Genomic DNA, 12,828 nt, shown 5'->3' on the forward strand with positions numbered 1-12,828 from the left:
TTATGTATTTGCAATCGTGCTCGGTTACTCACATCTCTGTGACAGCCTCTGTGATTACCGCTTGGGTAATGTGCGGTCTGTCTTTGCAAACCGAACATTGTAAAACATTAGTCATGCAGCCATTATTGCTTGTAACCATAGCAGCAGATTATGTATAATCACACCTGCAGCTGATGTCTTCGAAGCTGAATAACGTCTGCGAAGCTGAATAACGGAGAAATGTTCAGTTTTCTTACTTCAATGTGTAAAATGTCACATCAATTCCCCCGCTCTGTTGGGTCCTGCAAGTCCAGCGACGACACATCAAATCATGTCACAATACGTTGCTTTTTCATGTCTCACGGCTGTCACTCAGGGATAAAGCAGCACGCCTAGATGAGTGATTTGATGTCAGGAAGGGTTTAACACTGTGGATTAACACCTTCTGTGAACCGGCTGTAAAACAGAAGCTGTGGTTGGTTTGCAGTGGACAGCCTGTTACTGGACTGACACTCTCTCAGGATCAAGTCAGGGCTCTACGTGTCAACCTGCAATTCGTTGGCATTCTTGTCCATGTGTGCATGCCTGTAAGTCAACTCATGGACGCACGTGTGTGTTTGACTGTGTATGCTCTTCCAGCAGGCTCAGTTTGACAACATAATTGCGAAAGCAGCTGAGTTTGGTCATGGCTCTGTAATTGCCTTCTTCCGCTGACGGTGCCTGCAGGTGAATGCTGCGAGCTGCTCCCGCGGGTGCTAGCTAGTTTCCTTCACCATTGCGAAAGACAATTTGGAACGAGTTAAAGATAATCAGCTGCCCGTGACAATCAAGTTAGGAAAAATGGTTAAGCAACTGTAATAATCATAAGGCGAGCTTGGTCAGATTGGCAAATATTTTCCGAGAGCATGGAGTCATTTCGTATTCTGGAGAACTAATTGGAGCCTTTATGACGTTGCATCTCTTTCTGTTTGAACACCTCAGCCTCTAATCACATTTACTCGTGAAACTCTGATTACCTTGGCTGCTTCATTTGAAAGTATCACCAATTAGATTCATCCAACACTTTTTTCAGACACTGTCCATTACTCCTCAGCTCATCAAATGCACTTGGATGGATGACAGAACTTCCTCTCAGTCACTCAAAAGGTAACTCACATTTACAGTGACAGTCTTTTCAGTCTTGCAGCCTTATTAAATGAAGCTGTCAGCAAAGTCCCTGCTCATTTCCAAAACTGGGAACAAATTTAACTCCACAACCATTAGCTACACATCTCAGCTACAGGATCTTATTGAGGCCACCAGGATTGTTTTGGCACCTACAGTATGTACTTTCTGCCAAAACATAATTGTCACCTTGGCTTGACTTTCCACGTGGTTGAATTCATTTTTTGGCCACATAACGTGTTTGTTGATGCGTTTGTTTGGATGATTCATGTAAGGTTTAGTCACAGCGGTAAGAGCCACCTCATACAGGTACGCAGACTCTGTGTGTGTGTGGGAAGTCATCTACAGTGTGATGAATTATACATGGTGACATGGTGTCTGCCCTCCCATTTGGCCAATACTATAAATAACAGCCTTGTTAGCCTTCAGCACCAAAGGTCATTTCTCAACTATATGCACAGAAACTGACTCACATGCATACACAGATGCTTTGTCCACAAGCATGGACACCCATCCAAACACCCATAGTCTCACTTAATAATTAGTACATTGTAATAATTGGCCAGTTGCATCAGAAATGGTTGCTTCGTTATCCACTTCACTCCCACTCATGCACAGCAAGACTGTTCTCTGAAAATAACAGTTTAATACTTTGCAATATGCTTAACAACAACACCCGGGAATATAAGGTAAACATAATTGTGCAAAATTCCCATTGTGCATAACAATGTATAACAATAACATGGAACTAAAGCCAGTGGAAATAGATGTAAAAAAAACAAGCTAAATGCTGACAGCTCGGGTGTTCACATTGATGCTGTTTCATCATGGCTGAATGAATGAAATGCTCTTACCAGTGCAGCCTATCAAGCGTAACCAGCAGCAATTATTGCCTGGCCTGATGCAGCCAATTAACATTCTCCTCATGTTTGGTAAGCTCCTCAAACTGTAGATGCTATCTGAAGGAAGAACCGTAGCAAAGCCCCAATTCATTAGGACAACCACTCAAAGAGCATTATAAATAATTAGCTATCCAACAGTATTGGCAAGTCCTGCATTTTCTGCAATAATAATCCAATAACAATATCTTTGAAACTGGCTGTGGGAGTTTTCACGCAGCATTTATTTGCCACCTGAATGCCTACTGATACAAAATACTGGAGGATGATAAATTGCATGGAGCTAATTAGAACATCACAAAGGAGGAGAGTTGCCTTCTGTGGAAAAGCTACCATTTTGACTAATTTGAAGTCTCTTCCATCTTTGCATCTACCAGCTATCTTATCTTCCCTTCAGCCCCTCTTGACCCGAACAGTGCCTCTTTCAGTTTCATAGAAACTTTGCTGTTAATCTCCATGACCAAGAAATCTGAAAAGTCTTCCAGGTATATCTGTCCATCTGCAGCTTAAGAACAACATTAATCTCACTGTTTGTGGTTTTTACGCCAGAGAAAAAAACTGCATTTCTTTTAAAGATTACTGTCAATTCAGAGCAAGTACAGACTGTGAAAATAAGAGATGGCTACATATGTAATTTTGTAAACGGACACCACAATTAAAGATGCTTGTTAGTGTCATGTTCAGTCCACAATACCAACAAATGTAAAGTAAGAAATTGCACATTTGTAATAATACAATACTGTATATATACAGTGTATATTTGAGCTCTGTTGGCATGTTTGTGTCGTTCTGAGAAAAGCCATGCAAGTTCTGGCCAGTTGCTGATGCTATCCACAGTCGCACGAGAGGGTTTTTTAGGCCATCAGAGGCAGATTGTGGTGGAATGCGGTGGAGATTACTGCCTATCTTTCTCTCTGATGAGTTCTTTGCTCAGTGACGACTTCTGTTCTAACCCCTCTCTCACTCAAGTTCAGCCCCCATTACTCCAAGGACCTGGAGCATGAAATAGGCTTGCCAGCATGTGGATGTCAGATTCTGTGATGTTGAAGCAGCGGCTTCTTGATCGACACTGGCTGACTCGAAGGGAGAGAGTGACATGCTCATTTAAATGCCTTTTGATTTAAATAAACATTGACAACCTCGATTTCTTTAGAATTAAGGTTGTAGTTTGTACAGAAAAAGCATCAAAACAAGAAAACCATCTTTGCTGTTTCGAGGTTACAGCTTTACTCTATTTTACATGATTGTTAATTGAATACATTTACATTTTAAAGCCTATAAATCCATTCAATGCGCTGAAATGCTTAAAGCTTCAGTCGTAAATTCAGAGTTGATAGTATCTTCCTCTTTATAATCTTCCACCTTCAAGGCAATAATGAGTTTAAACGAAGCTAAAGACCATGGGGAATGAGGCTTGCCTTAACACTGGTGTGCTCGTCTATAAAAGGCAATCCATCCCCGTATGTGTTATCCCGATTTCCAATATCTCTTCATCTCTGTCTCTGTTAATACAGCATATTAGAACCTGATTTCTGTGATTGAGTGCCCCAAGGCAAGATGTGTTTTTTTTCCTTTCTCATCAGGCGTGACCCTGTCATCTCCTTGGGCGACGCAGGGATATTGTTCTGCTCATGAGAATTGACTAGCTAATCCAGAGCCAAGCACTTCCAGACAGATCAGACACTGCAGGCTGCATTCATCAGTCAGAGCTCAGGCGTTACTGCCGTCATGAGCCACTGATGAATTTGCTATCAATGTTCCATAAAGATGTGTGTGTACATGTGAGGGAGACAGAGACAGATCCACAATCTGAACTGTATTAATGACGCCTGCATCTCATTAGAGATGAAAGACTAAGCACTAGAATAATATTAAATAGCTCAAATCACAGACAGTTAGTTGCAGCTACATTTTAGGGAACAAAATCTGTGTTTTTGCATGTTAAAAACTGTTCATTTTTATCAATGAATGCTGACCATTTTCAAATTCATTTTTTGAGCAGGACAACAATTCAGGCAACTCTTGGTTTCCATTCATTTCTATAGGATATACAAATGAATCTGCAAATCCTTCAATGTTGCTTTGTTATCAAATGAAATACAGTTAGCCAGCCTTGTTCATCTTTTTTGGTTGTGTGGTAATGCAAATTAAATGCTAAATGACTTGGGCAAAAAGTTGAAAGAGATTTTTTTGCTAAAATGGTTAGTTGTCATCTTTCCTAAATCATTGTTATGGTATTTTAATAAGGGCAAATCTCCAGACAGTGCAAGTAACAGGCAAAGTGGGTACGTTTCTATCATTTGTAATGCAGTTTGTTCAGTGAGTTTCTTTGTCCTGAGGACACAAACACATTCCCCTAGGAATGAAAGGTCAGTTAATGGCTGCTGTTTGCATACATGTCTGCAAAGGGCAAACATTAATCAGGACCCCATCATGCATTCATTATGTGCAGGGGAGAATGTTTCGCCTGAATGAAACTTTCTTAACATTCTCAGCAATTCTGCTAAATTGAATAATTCATCAGTTTAAGAGTTGAAGCTCTTTAAATATAATGTATTTCTGTGAAAGCATCTATAACACCATTGAGTGCGCAGAATGTTCAATACCCCCCTGTGTCAATGTTCTAACATTGTAGATTTTCAAATAAAACTATGTATGTGCATCCTGGGATATAATCATTATGGGAAATGGAACTATGGCGGAGAGGGTGCATTAGCCTGGAGGCTCTCTTGCATGTAGTTTCCTAACACCGCTGATTCTCATGGATTTAATAGGAGAGTAGCTGGTAAAGTGCTGGCTCTGTGGCTCTTTGCTCTGTCACACAGACTGTAGAAAGCCAACAGGAAGAGAAGACTAAACCTAAAGACCCCGGCTCAAGATGTCTCTTAGATTAGCATCTGCATATACAGTAGGGAGTGAAAACAGATTATAACATGATTGTAGGTTTTTATTCTCATCACTGTAAAAGAGCACTCGTAAATAGGTGACCTTTTTCTCATCCCTAGAGCTTACTGTACTACGATTTTGTCCTTGACCGGAGACGTTGTAGTACATATGCCGGGCCTGTAAGTGGCGCTGTACTTCCGCCACAAAATACACCAAAAGCAGCGAAGAAGACCCCCGGAGTATGGTTCCCTGGTTGCCCTTCTGTATTCTCCGGGGTGGATTTAGCAACATGTAGTTCATGTAGTTCATTTAGTTCTCGCTGTCCAATTGTTGCTGATGGTTGTGGTAGAGGAGCTGTAGATTTTGCACTAACATCTGTAGCATGGTCATTAGCTACTGACAGTAGCTAATGACCATGCTACAGCAGTGAGCAGCAGAGGTGGGGAGAGGCGGGGCTATGGCTTCATCGTTATCAGGAAAATGATCGTATAGGACGTACACACGGAGCCGTTTGGCCCCCCAGAGAGTTCCGTCCGCAGATCTATCCACCTTGGGACCCGTTATCGTCTTAGGGGTCCGTTTCTGTGGTTCCTTTACGGCCACGTGTGAACGAACAGGCGATACGAAAGAGAAAAGTAGCGGATGCAACCCGTTTCGTACCCGTGTAAACAGCACCTAAAGCAGAGCCCCGTTTGAATTGTGAAGTCCAAAACAAATAGTTTGGGCTGTCGCCTCCCATCATGGAAGCACTTGCTGCTCAAATTCTTGACCCCGACTGCTCTTGTATTACCTTTTCATTCAACACATTCCAGATTTGGGTTGTTCTTTTGTCCTGTGACATGTTTCCATGCTTTAATGAAAAAAAAAAAGGGCTTTATTTTTGTCATGCTGCCTGTTCTGCAGCACCTCTTTTCGCCCTCTATCTGAAACCAGAGCCTAGTCTGCTCTGATTGGTCAGTTGGCCAGCTCTGTTGTGATTGGTCAACCACTAAGAGATGTCCCACCCTTAGCCTATCACCATAATGTATTGGAGCACTTGCTGATTAACGCTTTGGAAAAAAACAAAGAAGTTCAACCATGGCGAGTATGTGGCAGAGAAACTCCATCTGGCATGAACTTTGTGAATTTGGCTTTTGCAGACCATTTAGATGCACAAAACCCAACACAGTACAGGAAAGGGAAAATGGACAAAAGCATAATATGTTCTTCCAATTACTTCAAAAAGACATGAAGTAATTGAAAAACGTTTTATTTATAGTATAAATATAACGTTCTTCATGAAGATGTATTTTTTAAGAAATCTATTTTGCAGCAATAGCTGTACTTGGTATGTTGTCTCTTTTGTCGGATAGGATATTTTATTGCCGTAATTCAAGCAGGACAAACACATAATGTGTCTTAATCACCAAGTTATAATGCCTTTTAAAGTTAGTGTGCCTGCTGTAGAGACTGCATATGTTTGCCCCAGCTATATAGTATCGCCCATTATATCAACCATCACCTGCTCACTTACTGTCAGTTTGGGTCTGTGCTGTATATCTCACTCTGCAAGCCGAACAAGAATTCTGTGGGAACAATAGGAGTCTTAATTGATTTTGTCTCCAGTAACAGGCACACATTTAACCCCACCCCGTTTTTCCCTCCAACTCACTCTGAAGAGGGGAGAACCAATCTAAAAATGTCCCCCCTCTAGACACTTTCTGTCATTCCCTATCAATTTTCAACCTCCAATCCCATTCCAGCCTAGTCCAATTTCAGCTGCCTCATGGCCAGTGGACACTCTGACAGATTGCTGGACCTTTTGCAACTTTTTGTTCTAAATCCTGCAGTTTTTTGTAGCAGAAGAAGAGGAGGAACTGGAAAAGGAAAGAACAGTATAGTCGAGAGAGTTTGTGGGAGACACTGAGAGGGACATGAATACAGAGAGAGGCTATAATGTGTCACTATGGAATGAGATTTACTAATTTTAATGTGTGCACATTCTTTGTAGATCGAGAAAAAGCTGATTATTCGACAAATATGGATGTTTTAGGATCTAAAATTGTTCACACGCAGTAGGAAGAAGTCTTTGTATTTTTTTAAAAAGAGGCATTTTTTCAGCTCAAATGTTTCATTTATTTTTAGCACCATTAAATCCAGGAGACGACAGATTTGATGTCACCAGAGAAGTGCTGATATTTTGGAAACATTTTATGTCTACCAAAGCTGTTACTCAAAGGCTGCGGGATCATTTAGGAAGACAGTTTCAGCCATTTTGCCCAAATCATACAAATAGGAAATGACACTGATCAGATTCATACTTTACCAACTGCATCTCAGCTGATGCATGGAGGCTATTATGCAAATGCACACATTTAAGCAGACATTTACATCGGTGGCCGGGGATGGGGATTTTATTTACTGTTTCGATGAATCATAATGACTTAAATTCCTGTTTATGGAATTGGAACGGAATGGAGGCAGATGGAGGGAGGGTCAATGAATGCACATATTTCTTCCACAATCAAGTCAGAGAAGAGGATCAGTTGTCATTAGCCCTGGTTCATTCCTGTGGCGTAAGACTTCTGCCGGAGAAACACATTAAGCACGTAAGAGACTCCCCACTCAAGATGTTGTGTACTTCTGGGTATTGAGTGTATTATGGCACTAGTTTTATTGAAGTGAAAGTTGCAGTACAACACATTTAAGAGTGTTTTCATTCTCTGTATCTATTGTTTCTTTATCTTGTGTATGTTATTAATACTATTGTGAATAGCTTCATTTAGCATGTAGCAAGGAAACTTCACTTGAATCTGCAGTAACCTTGGCTTCACAGTTTAGCTTTCTCTTGGGTTTTAGCTAATGCCTTAGTAACCTTTACTGTTAGTTGATGTTTTTACTTATTGTACTTATTAGACCCTCAAGAAAAACGCGGGCAAAAATCCTTGATTATGCGGGCTAAAACCCTTGAATATGCGTGCTAAAATCCTTTATTATGCGATTAAACATGCGGGGTTTTTATGTGATTTTATGCGGTGAAATTGCGGGAAGTTGAGAAAAAGAATAGATTTTTTTTTAAATATTGGGCTGTCTTATTTATTCTCTCTCACACACAACCTGCCACTAACGTTAAACCCCTTTCCTATTCAATTAAACACATTCAATGTTTATTTATTGTACAAGCAATTCGGCTATTTTAATCACACACTCTCTCTCTCTCTCTCTTACACACACACACACACACACACACACACACACACACACACACACACACACACACACACACACACACACACACACACACACACACACACACACACACACACACACACACACACACACACACACACACACACACACACACACACACACACACACACACACACACACACACACACACACACACACACACACACACACACACACACACACACACACACACACACACACTTCTCCGCCTCATTCTGTTTTCATTTACTCGTTTGTTATCTGACCAGCTTCAATCTTGTAGGCTACTCACTTCGTTTCTTGTAGCCCTCGAAAGGGTTTTGGAGGTTGATGCCTCGGTGAACGTGAGTTGTTTGGCTTTCTTGTCCGCAGCAGCAGAAAGCATTTTCGAATGTTTGAATGAATCAAAGTGGGTCGTCACCGTCGACTTTCTCTTATGCTCCAACACACAGTTGCACGGGGTGCAGAATAGTTTCCCCCCACTTACGTGAAAGACATCGGGGTACTGCTTTGCCCGGTCTTTAGCAGAAATGCTCGTCGGTAAATGAGATGGATCAGATTTGTTCATCTTGGTGTTTTCTCTCTCATGTGAGTTCCACACGTTCACTCTACGATGTTGTTTACCTTCTGTGATGCGCGAGCTGATGACGTCACATCATCATCATCACTACTTCACGTCAAGACGAGTTAACTTTTTTTTCTCTCAACCTTGTGTGGAAAAATGCGGGGATTATGCGGCCTTTTGATAAATATGCGGCCTTTTAAAGATCTGTGCCATTTTGCTGATTATGCGGTAAATTCTGCGATCGCAGAATCGCGTTTTTCTTGAGGGTCTAACTTATGCTGTCATTTGATAACTGTTTTGAGGGGACATTCTCTAACAATCCATTACACACTTCCTGCTCGGCTCCAAATGACACAGTTAAAGGCTAGCTGATAAACAGCTATATAGCAAAGGATTTCCCTCTGGAGTTGGTAGAGACCACATACAGAGCTCAAAGAGAGTGAATATATGGACTGCATATGTTAGATGCTCATGAATAACTCCAAATGAATGATAGTATTGTCAAATAACTGCTAGATGGATATATGATCAACTTTTTGCAAAAATGTTTGCATTTCAACATGGTGATGGATAGCGTTGCTAACTGCGCAGACAGTGCAGACAACAGCAACAGTAATGATGGAGAAAAAATAGCCTCAACATAAAGAGGAACCAGAGGGTGAGTTTAACGTTTCTGCGACAACCCCACCGATCAAGACGGCATTATCAGTGGTAAAGAGCAGAGGCTATTAGCTAGCCACTAATAGGACTCACATGCACAAGCGTCCACTTGTGGTCAGACTATAAACAAAGCACGGAGAACATCAGGTTGCATCACTTCATCCTCTACTCAGAACGCCATTACTCCACTAAATCTTTAAACAGCAAATAGTTTCTACATCAATTCCCTAAATGCTGTATATATAACTTTTAAATATTCAACTATATACTATACTATACACTTTGTGAGGTAGCTGTCAGTCAGGAGCAGAGAATATGCTGGGGGAATAGGTGTTGCTGAAGGCCGAGCTAACAGCAGAGAGTCAGCAAACATCCGACCCTGAAACATCTTCTCATCCCTACGAGTTCCGAGGTAGTGATGGCAACACAGTCACTAGCACACACTGCAAATTCACACACAAACTCACTGTGTGCTCACAGCCTTACACACTTGACAGAAACGTCTCTTTTTGGAATTTGTCTTTTCTTTTTTCTGTTTGGGAAGAGAAATAATTAAAGCCAGAAGGTTTTTTACTGACAGTTGAGGAGGAGTGCAGCTAAAACAGCAGCCTTGGTTGAGGCGTGTAACATTTAAACGTGGGTTTTGTGGTGAAATGATTTAATGAATAACAAATACAAAAAACGATTCATATTATTTTCCTTCCAGGGTAACATTCTTTTTCACATTTCAAGAGCTGGCTGTGGCTCAGGAGGAATAGCGGGTCGTTGTTTAATCTCAATGTTGATGGTTTGATTCCTGACTCTGCATGTCAAGTGTCCTTAAGCAAGATGCTAAACCTCAAGTTTAACCCCATGCAGGCAGTGTGACACCATCAGTGTGTGTATGAATTATATTATTAACACCTGATTGCTGCTGTTTTAAAAAGTGCACAGTATTTAATACAATTATTACACTTTTCAACATTAATTTACACGATATTAAAACAAAAAAAACAAAGGAAATCTAAAAATGAACAAAGATAATTCAATTATTTGCATTTTCATAAAGGTGCTGATTTGTGAGCATCCCACAAACATTGGCAGGGACCCTCCATGGGAATGAGCTGCACAGAGTCCGGAGGGGAGAGAGGGGGAGATTACTCTTATCAGGAAGCTCCCACTCTGACTGTCATTTGTAATGCAGAGCTTATAGCGCATGCTTCTCGCCAACCTTCAGGAGATGCGGACATTGAAAAATAGGTGGCTGTCTGGCTCCCCTCTACCTCACTCCCACCCTCCCCCCCACCCTCTGACTGTCTTATCTAGAGAGCTCCAGCACAGTGCTCACCTGCTCAAAGCTTGAAAAGACAATAATATATCTGTTTCCACCTCACACACTCTGCTAATAACTACTGAGACGGGACATCTTTCATTTCCTATCATAGCTGGTGAGGACCCTTTTGCCGGTTAAGTGTACAAATTTAACCGGCAAAAGGTTGTCATTGTATATCACCGAGGTAGTCTTATTCAGTGTTAGTATCCCTTTTGGGCAAACAATCTAAATCTACCCCATACTTAGCCATACTTTGTGCCTGCTTACTGTTGCATCTTCAAGAAGGGGTGATAATTGTTATATCTTTCAATGTTATCCATTATGTTTTATGTGGTGCTATAACATATATGTCAATAGATAAAGTACACATTGCACTTAGTAACAATTTAAGAATTTGATTACATCTATTGAAGCTCTTATGTTCTCCTGTGTCTAAAAAACGAATGCACTCAATAAGGCAAAGACAAGATTATGATGTATAACACTTTTAATACACTTTTTTTAAATTAAATTAAACCACACATTTAAAGCACATGATTATTTAAAGTTGTGCAATGTGCCACTGTGATAAATGTAAACAGCAGGAAGTCTAAAATTAGAGATTAGCAGATTGCAATAACAACAGAAGTTCTCTTTCTACGTTGCAGCGGAAATACATTTGTATGTAATTATTTTCTGTTCATTATCTATCCTCCTACATTGATCAAACTCACAGCTGGCTAACATATTTTGATGGGGAAGTTGAGACTAATATAACTTACTGCGGGAGGTTTAAAATCAATATCTCTATTTTTGACATCCAAAGATTTGTACTGGTGACAATTCTTCAAACATATGCAGCCACCAAAGAAGCTGCTTGATTCTATAAGGGAGTGTGTGTCATACAAACCATTTTTGTTAAACAGTATTAAGGGTTGGCTATAAAAGAGGAAACGGATCCTTGTCATTTATTTATGAGTCCCTGCAGTGCTACTATGCAAAATCAATACATGCAAACTTAATGACTAAGTAATCAAATGTAGTCTGTGTCTGTTATAGGATTTTTAAACACCAATGAACTCTACAGCAGGGGCCAGCTCTTTGCCTTGCCAATAAGGCTGTTTCTGCTTGAGCTGCTCCGTAAAATGTGGTTCTATTATCAGCTCCATTAGGTATATTTCTGTGTAATGACACTCCAACCGCCAACGTTTTTCTCTCGACCCTTGTCATAATAACCCCTTTTACATTTCATTTTTTTAGCGGGCAGCTCTTATTCTCAACCACTTATATTCAGTCAGTGAACACAAATGAAAGGACTCCAGAGCCCTGGGAAGCACGTCGCACAACTAGTGAAATGGTTTGTTTTAGTTTCAGGGGAGCAAAGGTGCGAGCTAAAGTAATCCATGTGGTGCTAAAAATTCATCGGAGCAAGGCTAGATACACCACATATCCTCCGTTATAGTTTGTTGTCACAGTTTGGTGTCGAACCGCCTCGGCTGTCCTGATGTAACATATCCATCACATCTGTGGGTGCTGGAGGGGAAGATTGGAGAGGAGCACATCTGCTGTAAGAGGAGTGGAGAATGAACTGTTAGTGTCATGGCCGGACCACAGGATCAAAGATGAATGCGCCATTCACAAAGGTGACAGTCAACAATAAATGTGTCACCGGTGACACATTTAGGGAGTTCACAGAAAATACTGTCTTTGTGAAGCTCATAATGTTCTCTTCAGGTGAAATATTTTAAGTCCTTGTTTGTAGTGTTGTTGTCATGGAGAGCATTGCATTGTTAGGTATTCTCTATCTGCAATTTGTCTGGACAAAATAGTAGAACTCCTACAATTTTGTGACACTAAAGGATAAACTGTAGCAAAAAGATGGCCTGCTGTACCTACGTAAGAAGAAATGGTTGCAGTTTATACAAAGATGTTCTTAGTTTACTGTCCTCTTTGAGATATGAAATAACAAAACTTTACAAAGGAGGCAGAGTATTTCTCGCATATTCAGTCTCCTTTTCTCAGTTCTCCCATTCATCTATGATTGATTTTATTTTTGCAGACAGTAATATGGTGCTGGCTATGTGAGTATGAAGTGTGATTTATGCGAGGCACTTGATAGTGGAGCCATACAAGATGGGGCTGAGCAGGTTTCTTCTCTCCACCCCCCCCAACACTCT

General features: G+C 40.7%; 1 protein-coding gene across 1 annotated transcript in view; it reads left to right on the plus strand.

Moving 5' to 3' along the window:
* The window catches only part of LOC307036054 (kazrin-like), a 182,975-nt gene that overhangs the window by 150,402 nt on the left and 19,745 nt on the right, over positions 1–12,828 (plus strand).

Source organism: Notothenia rossii (assembly GCF_949606895.1).
Source record: "Notothenia rossii genome assembly, chromosome: 4".
In the NCBI taxonomy this organism is placed as follows: domain Eukaryota; kingdom Metazoa; phylum Chordata; class Actinopteri; order Perciformes; family Nototheniidae; genus Notothenia; species Notothenia rossii.